The sequence below is a fragment of the Piliocolobus tephrosceles genome, chromosome 5 (assembly GCF_002776525.5).
Source record: "Piliocolobus tephrosceles isolate RC106 chromosome 5, ASM277652v3, whole genome shotgun sequence".
NCBI lineage: Eukaryota > Metazoa > Chordata > Mammalia > Primates > Cercopithecidae > Piliocolobus > Piliocolobus tephrosceles.
In genome coordinates, this window is record NC_045438.1 from 81,787,052 (window position 1) to 81,805,362 (window position 18,311).

Genomic DNA, 18,311 nt, shown 5'->3' on the forward strand with positions numbered 1-18,311 from the left:
ATTATAAACTGCACTGCTATTACCAATACCAAGTTACATGTCCATTTCAGTCACACAGTAGTTAGATAGTATTCCCATCTTACAGATGGGAAAATAGGCTCCTAAAGGTTAAGACTTGTGCCTAAGTCTCCTTTTCCATCATCATCTGTTTCAGGCAGAATCCATGGGGACGCCGTGGCCACTGTTAGTCCATGATGCAAAGAAAGCATAGGAAAAATCTTAGATTGAATGGCAAACAAAGGAAGAGAACGAGATAACATAACTAGAAGATGCAGGAGCTTTGTGACCGCTCTATAGATAGCAACAAAGCCAACATTGAGACCCACCCCTGTGTCTTTTAAAACCCAAGTCTATGATCTAAACAACTTTGCCATGCTGTAATTTTAAATGCTCTCCAAATTCTGAGGTGATTTAGCTTTCACATTGACTTATTTGGCAGGTGGGAGATCTGCATGGTTTTAAATTGGGGTATAATTCATGTATGATAAACTGCATCCAATTTTTTAAAATGCAGATATCCTACCTGCCAAATAAGTCAATGTGGAAAGCTAAATCACCTCAGAATTTGGTGAGCATTTAAGTAAAAGTGTGCTGCTTATAGAGTTTTGACTTACGTATTCCCTTGGGAAACCACACCAGCAGTCAACATCCTCAGTATGTCTACCACCTCCAAAAGTACCCTCCTGCCCCTTGCAGTTGAGCCCTCCTCTCACCCCAGTCCCCAACCACTGATCTGCTTTCTAATAATATAGATTAGTTTGCATTTTCTACAGTTTTACATAAATGAAATCCTAAAATATGTACACTTTACTTCTTAAGCCTTTTCCCCTACTTGAGTAGTTTTTGTAATTTCTTTGAGAGGAATTTTAAGTTTTCTGTTGTTTTTCTTTTTTTTATTTTTTTTAAGTTGCAGCTGCTTTCTGTTTGCTCAAAATCCCGGGAAAGACTAGGTTGGTTGTTATGCCACAGAAGAATTTGCAAAACAGTATTTTCAGTAACAGTGAAGATAAGTCTTTGTAAAACTGTTTGACACTATCTTACACAGATGTTGTCAGTGGTCCTTCCTGAAATGGTGGTGCACATAGAAAATATATTTGCATTGGCAGATGATACAATGCTTAACACCAGGCCCTATGCTCCTTTTCCATCCATGACTAGACACTGATCTTGGAGGTTCCAACACCCCCTGCCATGCAGTTCCACCAAAACAGAACTTCAGTTTAAATGACCTGCCCATCAGTTACTTTAGGCAGCCTTTAAATCAGTAGCATCTGTGTTATGCATAACTTGAGTCTTCCAAAATACATACGTCCACTCTTCAATGAAGCTTTTTTGAGAAATGAATAGCTATTTAACTCTATTTGAGTGTCACGGTACTTTCAAATTTCCAAGTCATGAAAGGCATTCCTTTTCCTTTAATTTAATGGTTAATGATATCTTATCAGTGCCATATAGCAGCAGGATTATTGCTTTGAAAGCACCAGAAATTACTGAGTAAATGCTGGATATTTATCCTCTGAAAAGCAAAAGTAACTTACAAAATGCAGTTACTTTTCAGACTTATTGCCTGTTTCTATTTGTGGATACCTCTTCTTTAGTTATTACTGGAATGATTACATTAATCATTGATTGGCTCATTTACTAAATTCAAATTAAGAGACTGAAGAGGCCGGGCGCAGTGCCTCAAGCCTGTAATCCCTCCCAGCACTTTGGGAGGCCGAGACTGACGGATCACGAGGTCAGGAGATCGAGACCATCCTGGCTAACACGGTGAAACTCCGTCTCTACTAAAAAAAAAAAAAAATACGAAAAAACTAGCAGAGCATGGTGCGGGCGCCTGTAGTCCTAGCTACTCAGGAGGCTGAGGCAGGAGAATGGCGTAAACCCGGGAGGCGGAGCTTGCAGTGAGCTGAGATCCGGCCACTGCACTCCAGCCTGGGCGACAGAGCGAGACTCCATCTCAAAAAAAAAAAAAAAGACTGAAGAAACCTGAAAATGAGTGTGACTTAGGTTGTAGAATTAATGGTGGTATTCCCTCATCACATGCTCTAGAACCCTTTTGGCTTTTAATCAGTTTCCTACAAAAGTCCTTAACTAAATATCTATCTAAAATGTGATAGACATCTTAGAAAAATTGACACACTCTTGTTCCTTTTGCATGTACCCTGAGAATATTATCTGAGCTGCATATGAAATGGATGAATTATATGCTTACTAAGCACATCTACTTCTGTACATTGGGGCCATGATACTATTAGTACATTCTTAGAATTATGTAGTTAGATTTCAGTTTTACTATCTTTGCATTCATGGTTCCAAGTTTTATGTTTAGGATGACTGAGGAAGTAGTATAGATTTCCTTGGCCTACACCAAACATTTCTTCCTATTGTACTTTCTTTTTTATCCATATCAGAAAATTCCTTAACCTCAGTGCCTCAGACCATGTTCACTATCTCTCTATATTCACTAGGATGTAAGTTTGGCTGCTGCCCAAAATAATGGCTGAAACAAGTTAGCAGTTCTTTTTTTCTCATATAAAAAACTAAAGTAGTACAATTCTACACATCTGCTTTGCCGCCAAAGGGAAGAGGAAAAGGATAAGAACTGGGAAGGTGCACATCGTTTACACTCATGTTTTGAACAGAACATAGTCTCGTGGCCACTCCTAGCTGCAGAGAGGCTGGGAAACATCTGTATAATGGATAGCCACATGCTTCACTTAGGAGATCAGATAGAGTTAAATTACAGGTGGAGGACTGAAAGGTTGTAGGGGACAAGAATAGCCTCTGCCACACTCCCTTGGGAAGGAAAGTAGGCCACTGCCTTGACCACTTCCTCCTTCCCCACTCTCCACAATAAAAGGGGAGCAGGAAAACTTGGCCTCTCACTAGAATGCACAAGTAACTTGCATCTTCATTAATGTAAAACTCTGATCAATATGGTGTACACATACCTGGAGATTTTCATGTATTTATAATTGATACAGCTTGGAAAAATAAAATAAAACTTTAAAATGTGTTTTAAGTTGAAACACCTTAGCTGGAAACTAGACTTGAAATCATTTAAATATTCAGTATCAGACAGTGTCCCTTAGAAAAGAAACTTTGGTAGGAAGTCCATTATGAAAAGAAAACAAAATTTAACTTACAAGGATAAAAAAGTGTTAACAAACTTAGAGATGTCAACAAAGACAAAGAGAAAGAAACTAACATTTGTTAAGTTTATATTATGTTTCCGACATTTCTTAAATGTGACCCTTGCTTTAGAGGTAAGCTGAAGCACAGAGGAGTTTGAAAGTTTGCCCAGGTAGTAAATTATGGACTGCAGTTCAATCCCAGGTCTTCTAAGCCTTAAGCCCTACAAAACTCTCATTTTTAATTAGTGTAGAACTTGGAGTGTATTTTCTTGTTAATAAAAGGGAAGAGAGCTAGAGTCCTAGACTCATTCACAAAAAGTATATTTGATCTTTAATATAAATGAAATAATAATGCCATTGAATGGAATAATTACAAAAGCCTCTGAGAGAAAATTAAAAAGTGAAGTGGTTAATGTCCAGATGCTGGCATTGTGGTGATTTTTCCCTTTTAAAAATTATTTCCCTTCTTACTGTTTTCTGTGCAACAAAAATAAAAACCAAGATGTGGAGAAGTCTTAGACAACACTCTGACCAAGTTTTATTGTTGTGGGCAACTCCAGAGGACAGCTTAATGGGCCAGGTACCCAGGCCCTTTGCCATGGACACAATTACATTCAGCCTACAAGAGCTGGAATTTCTCCTCCCACTATTGGCCCCAACCTGGATCCCTCCAGGTAAGGGTGGATCTGAAAGGAGGAGATTCTAAAGGTATTCCCATGGATTTGATGGGAGAAATTCTGTTCCCAGAGTTTGATGGGAGAAAGTATACATTCTGGGGAAATTCTGCTTCACAATGATGGTGTAGGACCAGGGATATAACTTTTTTCCCAATTCCCCAAGTGATCCTGTTGCACAAATGTAGGAACCACCAAGACTTCTGGTTCCAAAATGGTAGCACAGAAGCAAGCTTGCTTTACTCCCCACCCCCCTAACTCCCACACACAAAAAAAGACAACATATAGTGCTGAAATTATCACCAGCAATATTCTAGAATTCAAATATAAAGAAGTGATAGTTCCTAGAACCATAGAGAAGTGAAAAGACCACGTAGTCAGAGAATTGGACCTCTGTGTCCACAGTGCCCTTCCCCCCAAAATTTCACCCCCCAGTTCAGAGTTCCTACACTGGAAAAAGAGATCAAGGTTAACAACCACCTTCCCCATCATCTTGAGTTCTCTGTCAGGAGACCTGTTCCTGCCTCAACCCATGGGAAGCATCAAGAGTGTCTGAAGGGAAAAATATCCCTGAGGTCATCCAGAGACAAAGGCAGGAGGCAAGCCTTGGCAGCTCTGTAACTCAGCCAAAGGAAACACCAAATCAGAGTGGCTTCTCAGCAGCATCAGGGTATATGAGGTTCATTCCACAGGCTCCCTGGGCGTGAACCCCTGGCCAGCCTTCCCACACTACCAAGATACCCCTTTGGGTACCTCTCCACCCCCATTTGGGTGGGTGGCAAACCTGGGCTTAAGACACCATCTAGTGCCAGAAAAGAGGTAGCGACTTGGCGGGGGCGGGGGGGGGGGGGGGAGGGGCAGGGAAATCAGTAGGTCAGTGGCAAAAAAAATCTCTAACAAACGTATCCAAAAAAAAGCCATACAGAGAAGACGAGTAAATAACTAATGCTTTAATGCAAAGACATAAATGTATATCTACAGGAAACATAAGCAAACGGAACTATGACCTCCCACACAGACAAAATAAGGAACCAGGATGCCAACAAGGCTGTGATATGGGAACTCAACAAGAATGCAAAATAACAGTTATAAGGAAACTCAGTGATCCTCAAGATAACACAGAAAATCAATTCAGAAATTTATCAGAGAAATTTAACAGAGATTGAAATAATAAAAAACATCTTGGAGTTGAGAAATATTTGCTGAATTGAGAAATTCGCTAGAGACTTTCAACAGCAGAATAGATCAAGCTGAAAAAGGAATCAGTGAACACAAAGATAGTCTGTTTGGAAAGAGAGGAGAAAAAAGAATGAAAGTAACATACCAGATACAGAAAATTACCTCGAAAGACCAAATCTAAGAATTATTGGTGTTCAAGAGGGAGTTGAGCAAGAGCAAGGGGTGGAAAGCTTATTCAAAGAAATAACAGAAACCTTTCTAAAACTTGAGTAAGAGATAAATAGCCAGATACAGGAAGGTCAGAGAACACCAAACAGATTCAACCCAAATAAGACTACCCCAAGGTATATAATCAAACTTTCAAAAGTCAAGGACAAAGGCGAGGCGCGGTGGCTCATGCCTGTAATCCCAGCACTGTGGAAGGCCGAGGCGGGCGGATCACTTGACTGCAGGAGTTCAAGACCAGCCTGGGCAACATGGCCAAACCGCATCTCTACTTAAAATAAAAATAAATTTAAAAAATTATTAAAATACAAAAAAATTAGCTGGGCATGGTGGCATGCACTTGTAGTCCCAGTTACTTGGGAGACTTTGATAGGAAGATCGCTTGAGTGCAGGAGATGGAGGTTGCAGTAAGCCAAGATCACGCCACTGCTCTCCATCCTGGGTAATAGATTGAGACCCTGTCTCAAAAAAGAAAAAAAAAGTCAAGAGTCAAGGAGAAAAGAATTCCAAAAGCAGCAAAAGGAGAGAAGCAAATAACATATTAAGGAGCTCCAGTTCTTCTGGCAGCAGACTTAATGGACACCATGCAGGCCAGGAGGGAGTGGGATGACAGTTCCAAAGTGCTGAAAGAAAATAACTGCCATCTAAGAGGGACACAACCATCAAAACTATCAAACAAGAGAGGTGATCTTTGTAGATGAGCAAAAGCTGAGAGAATTTACCTCCACCAGACCCATCTTACAAGATAAACTGAAAGGAATTCTTTAATCTGAAAGAAAAAAAAATAGATACAAAAATCCTCAACAAAATACTAGTAAACTGGATTTAACAACATATTTAAAAGATCATTCACCATGATCAAATGTGATTCATCCCAGAGTTGCAAGGATGATTCAAAATATGCAAGTCAATAAACGTAATACATCACATTAACAGAACCAAGAACAGAAATCATATGGCCATTTCAATAGATGCTGAAAAATATTCAATAAAATACATTCCTTTATGATAGAAATTCTAAATAAACTGGGTGTAGAAAGAACATACCTCAAAATAATAAAGGCCATATATGACAAACCCACAGCCAACATCATACTGAACAATGAAAAATAAAAAGCCTTTCCTCCAAAATCAGGAACAAGACAAGGATGCCCACATTCACCACTTTTATTCAACATAATATTGCAACTTGTGGCCAGAGCAACTAGGCAGGAGAAAGAAAGGGCATCCAAATTGGAAATGAAGTTAAATTAGCCTTGTTCACAGATGACATGATCTTAATAATTAGAAAAACCTAAGACTCCAATAGAGGACTGTCAGAACTGATAAATTTAGTAAAGCTACAAGATAAAAAAATCAGCATACAAAAATTAGTAGCATTTATGTACTCCAACAGTAAGCCATCAAAAAAAGAAATCAAGAAAACAATCTTATTTACAGTAACTACGAGTAATATAAAATACCTAGGAACCAATTTAACCAAAGAAAGATTTATAAAGGAAAACTATAAATCACTAATAAAAGAAATTGAAGAGGGCACAAAAAATGGAAAGAGAGTTCATACCCATGGATGAGAAGATGTACTGTTAAAATGACAATACTACCCAAAACCATTTGTTGGTTCAATGTATTTCCTATCAAAATACCAATGACATTTTTCACGGAAATAGAAAAAAAATCCTAAAATATATATGGAACCAAAAGAGATCCCAAGTAGCCAAAGCAATCCAAAGCAGAAAGAACAAAGCTGGAAGTATCACGCTACCTGAGTATTTTTTAATATTCTAAAAAGCTGTGGTAGTCAAATCAGCATGGTGTTAATACTAGCATAAAAATATAGAGAGGCCAATGTAATACCATAGAGAACCCAGAAGGAAATCCATGTGGGTGCAGCCAACTCATTTTTGACAAAGTCTCCAAGAACATAAAATGGAGAAAGGAGGGTCTCTTCAATGAATCATGCTGGGAAAACGGGATATCCATATGCAGAAGAATGAAACTAGACCCCTCTCTTTGACCATACACAAAAATCAAATCAAAACGAATTTAAGACTTAAATCCAAGACCTGAAACTATGAAACTACTAAAAGAAAGTAAAGGCTCCAGAAAATCGATCTAGGCAAAGACTTTTTTTGTGTAAGATCTCAAAAGCACAGGCAACCAAAGCAAAAATAAGTGGAGTTACATCAAGCTAAAAAGCTTCTGCACAATAAAGGAAACAATAAAGATACAACCTACAGAATGGGAGAAAACGTTTGCAAACTATTCCTCTAATAAGGGATTAGTAACCAGAGTACACAAGGAGCTCAAACAACTCAATAGGAAAAAACAATACAACTTTAAAATGGGCAAAAGATCTGAATATACATTTCTCAAACAAAGACACAACAGGTGACCAATGGGTATGTTAAACAATGCTCAACCTCACTAACCATCAGAGAAATGCAAATCAAAGCCACAAGGTAATATCGTCTCACCCCAGTAAAAATAGTTTTTATCAAAAAGGGAACAATTTGGTGAGAATATGGAAAATGAGGAACCCATGTACATTTTTGGTGGAAATGCAAATTAGTACAGCCACTATAGAAAACTGTATGGACGTTCCTTAAAAAACTGAAAGTAAAACTACCGTGTGACCCAGCAATTCCACTTCTGAGTGTATACACAAAAGAAAAGATATCAATATTGATTTGTTTTTCTAAGACCACCAGAGTGGGCACAAAAGAACCAGCGAGTAGGCAAGGCTAAAAGCAAAACTGCAAATTTATTCTTTGGTCATCTAGCTTCAGGGACCGGAGCTGGGTTGGGGGGAGTTTCTAATACAGTCCCGACAAGAGTGGGGGCTGAGAAAGCCCGTCCCCCGCGCACCTGCTGGGAGCGACTTTTCTAGGAGTGGAAGGGCAATAGGCGGGGCACGGGCATGTCGGGGGAGGAGGGGGGCGCTCCGCAGGTGCCACCAGGTAAATCTTGGTCTCCTCGGATTGACATCACCTGGTGCATGCCTGATTAATCTGTACCTTCCCGGGCGTCAGCTGCATTCTCGCACACATGGGAAGAGTTGGTGGTGAAGAAGAACCCGGAAGTGCACCATCCTGCCTCCCTTCATCCAAACAGTCCAACCTTTTATTGATAATAGTGATAAAGGGGCGCCGTGGTCTGTCTGGCTACTTCCTGCTGTTAAGGGGCGTCATTAAGGTCGGGGCCCATGGCTGGCACTTGGACGTATGGATGAAGAATAAAATAAGGAACAGTATTAGTATAGGAATGAGGAATGGAAGCATTTGTTGGAATATGGGCAAAACCCAGAAGGATGGTCCTGGCAAGGTTGGGGAGTATGAGATAGTTAAGAAAATTTAGTATGTTTGAGGCGAGTGGGGGAAAGCCAAACTGATTTCCACTGATTGCTTTCGGTAGGGGCCCTTTTTAGCTGGGAATGAGGAACCAGTGCGCAAAGTAATTGTTGGCCAGGCAGCAATTAAGGAGTGGAGTTTTTCGTGGAGTGGATGGCTTTTCCCTTACTCCTACTACAGAGATATTGATGGAAGGCTAGGTCCAGAGAAGGACGACAAAACAGAATAGGTAGCCTCGCTGTCGATTAAAAAATTGTCTTACCCGCTACCAGGAGAGTCACCTGTGGCTCGGCAAGGGTGATGGGGGTCCCCGAGTCTCGGCACCTTCAGTTGTCGTCGTCGTCGTCCAGATGTAGGAGCTGGAAGGAGCTCCCAGGATCCTGGGAAAGGGGGTCACGTGGAGACGCAAGACCTGTTCTCAGGGTGGGGCAATCAGACTTCCAGTGTCCTCCCTGCTGGCAAGCAGGGCAGGGGGTTGCTGGTGGACGAGGGTTAGGACATTCACTGGCCTAATGTCCTGATGCCTTGCACTTATAGCAAGGCTGCGTTGGGGCTCGGGGACCCTTCGGACACCTGTTGGCAGAGTGTCCTGCCTTGCCGCACTTATATAGCAGGCTCTTTTTGCAGCCTTGGAGTCTGTGGGGTGTGTGCTCTCTGGCCTGGGGTTATGACTGGGCTGTAAAGCCGCTGCTAGGAGCTGAACCTTCTGTTCAAGGTGAACTTGCCGTCTTCTCTCTGGAGTTATAGACCTTAAAGGCTAATTTAACTAGGTCTTGCATTGGTGTCTGAGGACCATCCTCTACCTTTTGAAGTTTTTTTTTACAAATGTCAGGAGCTGATTGAGAAATGAAATAAGATGCCAAAATGGTGGCCCCTGTGGGGGAGGCCAGATCTAACCGGGCATATTGGGTTAGAACCTCAGTCAGTTTAGGGTAGAGGTTAGGATAACCTGGAGGTCATGCCAAGTTAAGTCATAGGCCTGACAAAGGTGTCTAAATTCCTTTATGTATATGGTAGGATTAGCTGAGAAATCACCTAAACACTTCTCAATTGTGGAAAGATCGGCCAATGAAAAAGGGACATGTACTCTGACTACCCCCTCTGCCCCAGCCACCTCTCGCAAAGGTGCTAACACTGTAGGAGGGTGTGGGCAGAGATAGGGGACTCAAGACAGCCAGTTGGGGGCCCCGAAGGAGGCATGGGACCGAGTGGATTACTAGTAGATAAGGAGGAGGAAGGAGGAGTCTGGGCAGGAAGGGAGGGGGTGGAGAGAAGGAGGAGTATAGGGACGAGAGCTTAAGGCCCAAAAGCCTTGTATGTAATTAATTTCGGACCACTTGCCTAGCCGCTGGCAGAAATTGCTGAGGTCGATCACGCCACAGTGGAAAGGAAAATTAACCGCTTCCTCCTAAGGTCTTGTTCAAGCTGTAAGGTTTTTAAATTGGCTAGGAGGCACCCTAAGGGGGTGCTCTTTGGAAATTTGGACTGGGGGTTTCTCATTTGTTTCCTCTTTACCGACACAATGGACACAATGGAAATGGAAGTGGATCTTTGCCTGGCTTCAAAGCGTCTTTTGGAACCAGCAGAGAGAGACTGGAGGCTCATGGAGCCAAAGTGGAGATTACCTTCAGGCGGATGTCTCCGTCCTGAACGGGTCTCCCAAGCCACTTGGCGGCTCAAAATGGACCTCGGACCTGCGCAGGATTTTGGCCGAGGGAGGTAAAGAGGAGACAAGGGCACTTACCCAGAGAGGCCGTGAGAGTGAGGGAAGCGGGTCTCAGGTCCTGGTCCCTCTGCGGTGTGGAAGCAGGAGGAGGTTCCTCAATCCCTAGAGGCCTGAGGAGGGGCCTCCTCCCGGGTCTTCGGCACCAACTGATTTGTTTTTCTAAGACCACAGAGTGGGCACAAAAGAACCAGCGGGTAGGCAAGTGTAGGAGCAAAACTGCAAATTTATTCTTTGGTCATCTAGTTTCAGGGACGGGAGCTGGGGGGGGAGGGGTGGAGTTTTTAATACAGTCCCGACAAGAGTGGGGGCTGAGAAAGCCCGCCCCTGGTGCATCTGCTTGCATCTGCTGGGAGCGACTTTTCTTTTCTTTTTTTTTTTTTTTTGAGACGGAGTCTCGCTCTGTCGCCTGGGCTGGAGTGCAGTGGCCTGATCTCAGCTCACTGCAAGCTCCGCCTCCCGGGTTTACGCCATTCTGGGAGCGACTTTTCTAGGAGTGGAAGGGCAATAGGCGGGGCACGGGCATGTCGGGGGAAGGGGGGCGCTCGCAGGTGCCACCAGGTAAATCTTGGTCTCCTCGGATTGACATCACCTGGTGCATGCCTGATTAATCTGCACCTTCCCGGGCGTCAGCTGCATTCTTGCACACATGGGAAGAGTTGGTGGTGAAGAAGAACCCGGAAGTGCACCATCCTGCCTCCGTTGGTCCAAACAAATATATTGAAGAGATGTCTGCACTCACATGTTTATTGCAGTACTATTCAAATAGCCAAAATATGGAATCAACCTAAGTGCTCATCAGCGGATGAACGGATAAAGAAAATGTGGCATACAGAGTAAATGTAAAACTATAAATTATTAAGTTAATGCCAAAGTAATTGTGGTTTCTGTCGTTACTTTTAATGGCAAAAATCGCAATTACTTTGGCAACAACCTAATTTTAGAGATATATTACTTTATAATTAGGTTTATCACAGCATTGAGTAAAAAGAGAAAAAGACGACTTAAATACTCATTAATCAGGGTTAAATAAGTTATAGTAGAGTTACACCATGTAATACTGTGTAGCCATTAAAAAGCATGATATAGTTCAGTTGGTGAAATCTGTCCATATTGAATCCCTTAAAATATTAAAAGATTGACACACCAAGAAGCAGGGTTTATAATACAAATGCAACATTTTCATTCATTATGTAACATGTTAATTATGTAAACAATTATGTAGGCAATGTGGTGAATTATATAATCAATTATGTGATATATTAATTAAATAATTTAAAGGAGAGAAACTACACTTATATCAATAGATGCCCAAATGAGATTTGATAATACTTACAAATAAAACAGGATTAAAATGAAATTTCCCAAACTTGATAAAGAATGCTCACCAAAAACAACAGCATATTAATTCGTGAAAATGACTACTATCATTTTAATTGAATGTGAAATAACTAGGGCCTGAAACAAAGCAGAGGTTCACTTTCTATCATCATCTAGCATTTTTAAAAAGTTTCAGCACAATGAAAAAAGCCCTCAAAAATGAGAATAATTAGTAGTGTAAACGATGGAAATTAATATTTTTTTGTTTGCAGGATGTACAGTTGTATAGAGGGTTCATGAGACTCTACTTAAATACTGTTAGAATTAATAAGAGAATTTGATAAAGTGACTGTATCTGATATATATCGAAATCAATAGTTTTTCTTTATAATAATCGGAAGTAAAAAATGATATTTTTTAAAACTTAGTGGCAAGAGCAATAAAATTATAAAATATCAAGAAAAACATTTATCAGGAAATAGTGCTAAAGTAAAGAGGCTTCATGAATAATGTAAAACAAGACCTGAATTTAACATTTTCCTAAATGATAAGACAATATCAAATATTTGATATAGATACACATGCATATAGATTATGTATTTGTTTAATGCAATTTCAATTGGAAATCCAATGAAGTTGAGATTGGGTTTATTATGAACTGGACAAAATGATTTTAAAGTTCTTAAGAAATAAATGCTCAAAGGTTGAGGTATAATTTATATGCAAACTGTACATTTAAAGTGTATGATTTGATAGGTTTTGTCAAAATGTATTCTCCTGTGAAACCACCACAATCAAAATTGTGAGTTTCCCCAATCCCAAAAGATTCCTTGTTCCCTTTAATAATCCATCTCTCCTCCACCCTCATCCCCAGGCAACTACTGGTCTGCATTCTGTAACTATAATTTTTTGCGTTTTATAGAATTTCATCCTACAAGATGTAGTCTCTTTTTGGCTGACTTTTTCACTCAGCATGAGTTGATATTCACCCAAATTATTAACATATATTAATAGTTTCTTCCTTTTTTAAAGCAGGATTCCATTGCATAGATGTAACAAATTTTGTTTATCTTGTCACCTATTGATGGATATTTTGAGTTATTTCCAGTTTGGCACTCTAACAAAAATGAGTTGATATGAATGCTTGTGTACAAGTCGTTATGTAGACATGTGTGTTCATTTCCTTTGGATAAATACTTAGAATAGCTGAGTTTTATGATAGGTATATGTTTAACTTTTCAAGAAACCACCATACCTTTCCAAAGTACTGTGTAATTTTATATTCCCAGCAGCAGTGTATGAGAGTTGCATTTACTCCATATCCTTGCCCACACATGGTATAGTCGGTCTTTTTCATTTTAACCATTCTAATAGGTGTGTGGGGGGACCTTGTTGTGGTTTTAATTTGCATTTCCCTGATGTCTGCTTTTAGTCCCTTGGCATGTGCTTATTGGGCTTTCATATAATTTCTTTAGTGAAGTCTTAAAATATTTTGCCCATTTAAAAAATTGTGTTGTTTCCCTTCTTCATATTGAGGTGTAAGACTTTGGTATATTCTTGTTATAGTTTGTTGTCTGATATTTGTGCTGTGAATATTTTCTTTTATGCTTGCCTTTCTATTTTCTTACTGATATTTTTCAAAGAGAAAAAGGTTTAATTTTTATGATGTCCAATTTATTAATTTTTTATTTTATGCTTCCTGTGTTCTGTTTTGAAAAATCTTGCCTACCCCTCACAAAGATTTTTCTTTCTGTTCTTTCTAGAAGTTACTTATTAGGTTGGTGCAAAAGTAATTACTTTTAATGGCAAAAACTACGATTGCTTTTGCACCAACATAATAGTTGGACTTTTACATTTTGGTCTGTGATCCATGTTGAGTATTTATTATCTTTGGTTTAAGGTAAGAATCAATGTTCATTTTTTTTCCATACAGATATGCAGCTGTATTCCAGCACTATTAATTGACTTTCTTTTCCTCATTGAATTGCCTTATCGCTTTTGTTGAAATCAGTTGACCATATGTATGTGAGTCAGTTGGATAATTCACTATTTTTCTCCATTGTTGTAGCTTTTTCACGTTGTAGCTTTATAGCACTTCTTGAAATCAATAATGTAAGTCCTCCAATTTTGTTCTTTTTAAAAACTTATTTAGCAATTTCTGCATAAATTTTAATATCAGCTTGTTAATTTTTACCAAAAAAAATGTCTGTTGGGATTTTGATTGGGATTGCCTTAAGTTTATAGACCCAAGTTGGGGAAAAATGACATCTTAACAATGTTGAATTTTCCAATCTATGAACATAGGAATTGTCTCCATTTAGTTAGATCTTTTCTAACTTCCCTCAGCAATGTTTTGTAGTTTTTAGTGTAGAGATCTTGGACTTGTTTTGTTGTAGTTCTTACTTAGAAAGTATTAATATATTATTAATTTTGTTATATTTATTATATATTACATATGATAATAGATACATAATATATTATATTTTGTTATTACTTAGAAAATATTAAATATAACAAGGCAAGCATCTATTAAAAGTAAAATTATACCCTTGGACACAACATGCCAACTTTGAGGAATCTGTAGCATTAAAAACATCTGTATGTAAAGACATAGATACCAAGAAGTTATTTGAAGCACTGTGTATAATGGCCCCCAAATTTTTTATTAAAAAAAAAAACCTCAACAACAAAAATATCTATCAATAGGGGGAAGATTGAACCAATTATGGTAAATTAATATTATATTTTTAAAGGAATGCATTCAATCTATACATATAGATCTACATGGATGTCTGTGACCTATTGCTACATAAAAATAGGACATTGAAGAGCAAATATTCTATTTTGGTTAAAAAAACTGTTAAGCAAGACAAAAAAATTATAATATGACATGCATATGAATACAGAAAATAGGAGGGAAGGATGCTCTTAACAGTGTTTATCCCAGGAAGGGTGGATGGTGATGGAAAGGTTATTACCGTTTTTCTTATACATTTCTTAATCACTTGACCTAAAAATAATGGTGTAGGCATTATAGCATATATAATATAACTGTCCCTGATATCAACCTGCTATATTTACCACAGTCTGTAAATAGTGTGGCAAAGAATCTAACCTTTTGAGGAGAGCTGTGAAGAAAGGAGAAAAGACACAAGAGCCCAGCAGAATGAATCAGTCTGTAACCATTGAGAGAGAACAAATTGTGACTAGCAGTTTTCCAGATTATTCTACAGTAATAACCACCTAGATATATGTGAATCATAAATCTTTCTGCAGCCCAATAAGGTTTTCAATCTGAAGCACACAAGGAAAGCTACAGAAGTGGTATTGTCTCTTTTGAGGGAAAGAAATGGAGGCACATTCATTAATCTCTCAGAAACATATCTCAATCTCTGCTTGCCCTGGAGACAGTTTATGGAGTTGTCAACAGAGTCATCAACAGAACATACACATGAATCTTGCATAGACAAAAGCACCTTTATGCCTAACTGATCAGACACTGAAACTGGGAACCAAAGGAGCATGTCATCTTCATGCTCTCATACCTTTAAGAGCAGAGTGAAATGGACTGTAAACTTTGCTTAGTCATTCATTCAAACAGATAAAGGGAAAGTTTCCTGCTGTGCTCTTGTTCAGGCCTTGCCAATAGATGACACTTGCCAGCCACTTGGGGACATCACAACAGACCAGAAAAATTACCCTAGAGAGATACCTTAGTTTTAAACATGGTTTAGCATATTTGCACATTTGGGAGGCATCGGGTTAATTTACTTTTTCCCATATTAGCCATGCCAATTATTGCAGTTAAAACTGCATACTCCTAATTTAGGTGACTTTATGTTAAAATCAACAGAAATCACACACTCTTTGGGTTGGTCTATAAATCAAAAATATAGGAAATATGCACTTTTTTCTTGCCTAAACAAGCTTGTAGCTGAGACAATTTTGCTGCCTGAAATGTTTAAGCATTGTTGCTATAATTGGTCCTTAGAGCTTCATTCCTTAGTGCTTCATTTAGGATTTCAACAACCTGCCATTCCCCGTAAATAACAACCTGTCATAATGACAAATGTGGAGGTGGTTGGTCCGAAATGCAAAGTATTCAAGCAGGCTGTTGTAGCAGACCGTTCCGTGGATAAGCAAGAGGCAGGTTCATCAAAATGAAACAATGAAACGGCCAAGTTTGCCCCAACTCAGAGACAATGCTTTGATTATTTGAGAGAAAAAATGTCTTATTTTGTACTTTTTTTCCTTTTTCTAATTTATTGTATTTATTTATTTTTTTAAATTTTATTTTATTTTTTTTGAGACAAGGGCTCCCTCTCGCCCAGGCTGGAGTGCAGTAGTGTAATCACTGCTCACTGCAGCCTCAACCTCCTGGACTCAAGTGATCCTTCCACCTCAGCCTCCCACATAGCTGGGACTTCAGGCACGTGCCACAATATCCAGCTAATTTTTCAATTTTTTTGTAAAAATGGAGTCTCCCTATGTTGCCCAGGCTGGTCTCAAACTCCTGGGCTCAAGTAATCCTGCACCTTGGCCACTCAAAGAGCTGGGATTACAGGCGTGAGCCACCATGCCTGGTCATTATTTTATACTTTTAAAAAGCCAGATGGGATCACCAATTAAATATTTATTACTTAAAAGGTCTCCTTTACCACCTTTGTTCCAAATTCTCTTACACTGCTGGCAGTTAGGAGTAGGGCATTTTATTAGCCACAAATATGTGACCTTTCATCTTACAAGACTGTCCCTCTTCAAGCTGATTTTAAGAACATGTGAAAAAAAAAAGAATACGTGGATATGCTCCCTTTAATTATTTTTATGAGTAACATTTTTTAGTGATCTTTATATGTGTGTGTATATGTGTATATATACATATACTGCATATATGTAAATGTGATTTATATACATATTCGCAGAGGGATAGCCCAGATTCAATTCCAAATGCCTGTCATCTTTCAGTATTGTTAATGTTACCATCTCCATTCTCCACTAGGGATAATTCATTTCCTCCATTACAGGTATTTCAGGTGTTAATGATAAAAATGTATCAAAATATTGGGAGAAAAATAGAATTAATGTGAATTTGTTTATTCCTCCTTTTAGAAAAGATGTTAAATCCTCTCACAGTTACAACAATATTAACATAAATTCTTCACAGTCATCTTGAAAACATTACCTTTATTTAAGAATCAGTAAATATCATGGGAATAAAGGTAAAGGTCAGGCTCCCAGTGTGAGATCTCTAGGATAGCAGGAAGAGTCCTTGTGCCAAGTTACTGCTGCTCTGTAAAGGGATGCATACACACACACACATACATATACACACGTATAGTGTGTCTATCTGTATATATGTGTATATATCTGTATGTATGTATACATATGTGTATATATCGTATGTATACATATGTACATATATGTATTACCACATGTATGTATATACATATATACACATACATGTGTATAAGTATATATACATATACATGTGTACATGCATGTGTACATATTTACAATGTATATATACATATATATTTTCTTTTTATATAACAAAGAAAATTATACAGAATATATATGATATATATGTATATAAGTTTATATATATATATATATAAAGAAAAAGAGGAAGTGGAAAAGGGAACAACCATAGTAATGGGGACACAGACTATTCACTGACATGACAATCTCCAGTTTTTATTATTTGTAATTCCAAGGTAGGCTTGCCAACTAATGAGTACATTTCTACTTTCTCTTACATCAGCATTCATAAAATTGCACTAGGATGCAGGAAAGGAGCTGCAGTCATCAAATGAGTTTGACTTCGGAGCCTCAAAACAGGATGATTCTAGCTGATTGCATGAGCAAACAGCAAAGATCTGGGAGGCAGATGTGTGCTGGCCCTCACTGGACACTGCTTCGCAGTTTGATCTGGTCAAGCCTGGCCCCAGTTTCTTCACTAGGTAAACGCAGAGGGATGGCCCAGATCCAATTCCAAACGCCTGTAATCTTTCAGTATTGTTAATGTTACCATCCCCATTCTCCACTAGAGATAATTCGTTTCCTCTGTTACACATACTGCAGGTGTTAATGATAAAAATGTATCAAAATGTTGGGAGAAAAATAGAAATGACGTGAGTTTGTTTATTCCTCCTTTCAGAAAAGATGCTAAATCCTCTCACAGTTACAACAATATTAACATAAATTGTTCACAGTCATCTTGAAAACTTTACCTTGATTTAAGAATCAGTAAATATCCTGGGAACAAAGGTAAAGGTCAGGCTCCCAGTGGAAGATCTCTTGGACAGTAGGAAGAGTCCTTGTGCCAAGTTACTGCTGCTCTGTAAAGGGATGTGTTGGCAATACCAGCTCACTAGCAAGTCTCTAGGACAAAATGGCAGGGTAACATTCCCAGATACAACATATGACCCATTGTAAGTCTTGTTGTATAAACCTGAGGGACACCGAGAAAAACAGCTGCTTCCAAACATAAGTGGAAATTGAACTTAATACTCTAATCACCATAAATTGTAGCTATTATTTGTGTAAAACCATAAATGTACACTATGACTAAGTGAGTTATTTACAGAATATCCCTTCAGTTATTAACGTGGCATAAATACTAATCCCTGAAGATTAAGTTGAACACTAATCACTTTGAACATTCGAGGACCTTTTGTAATCCTGACTTTTGTATTTACATATG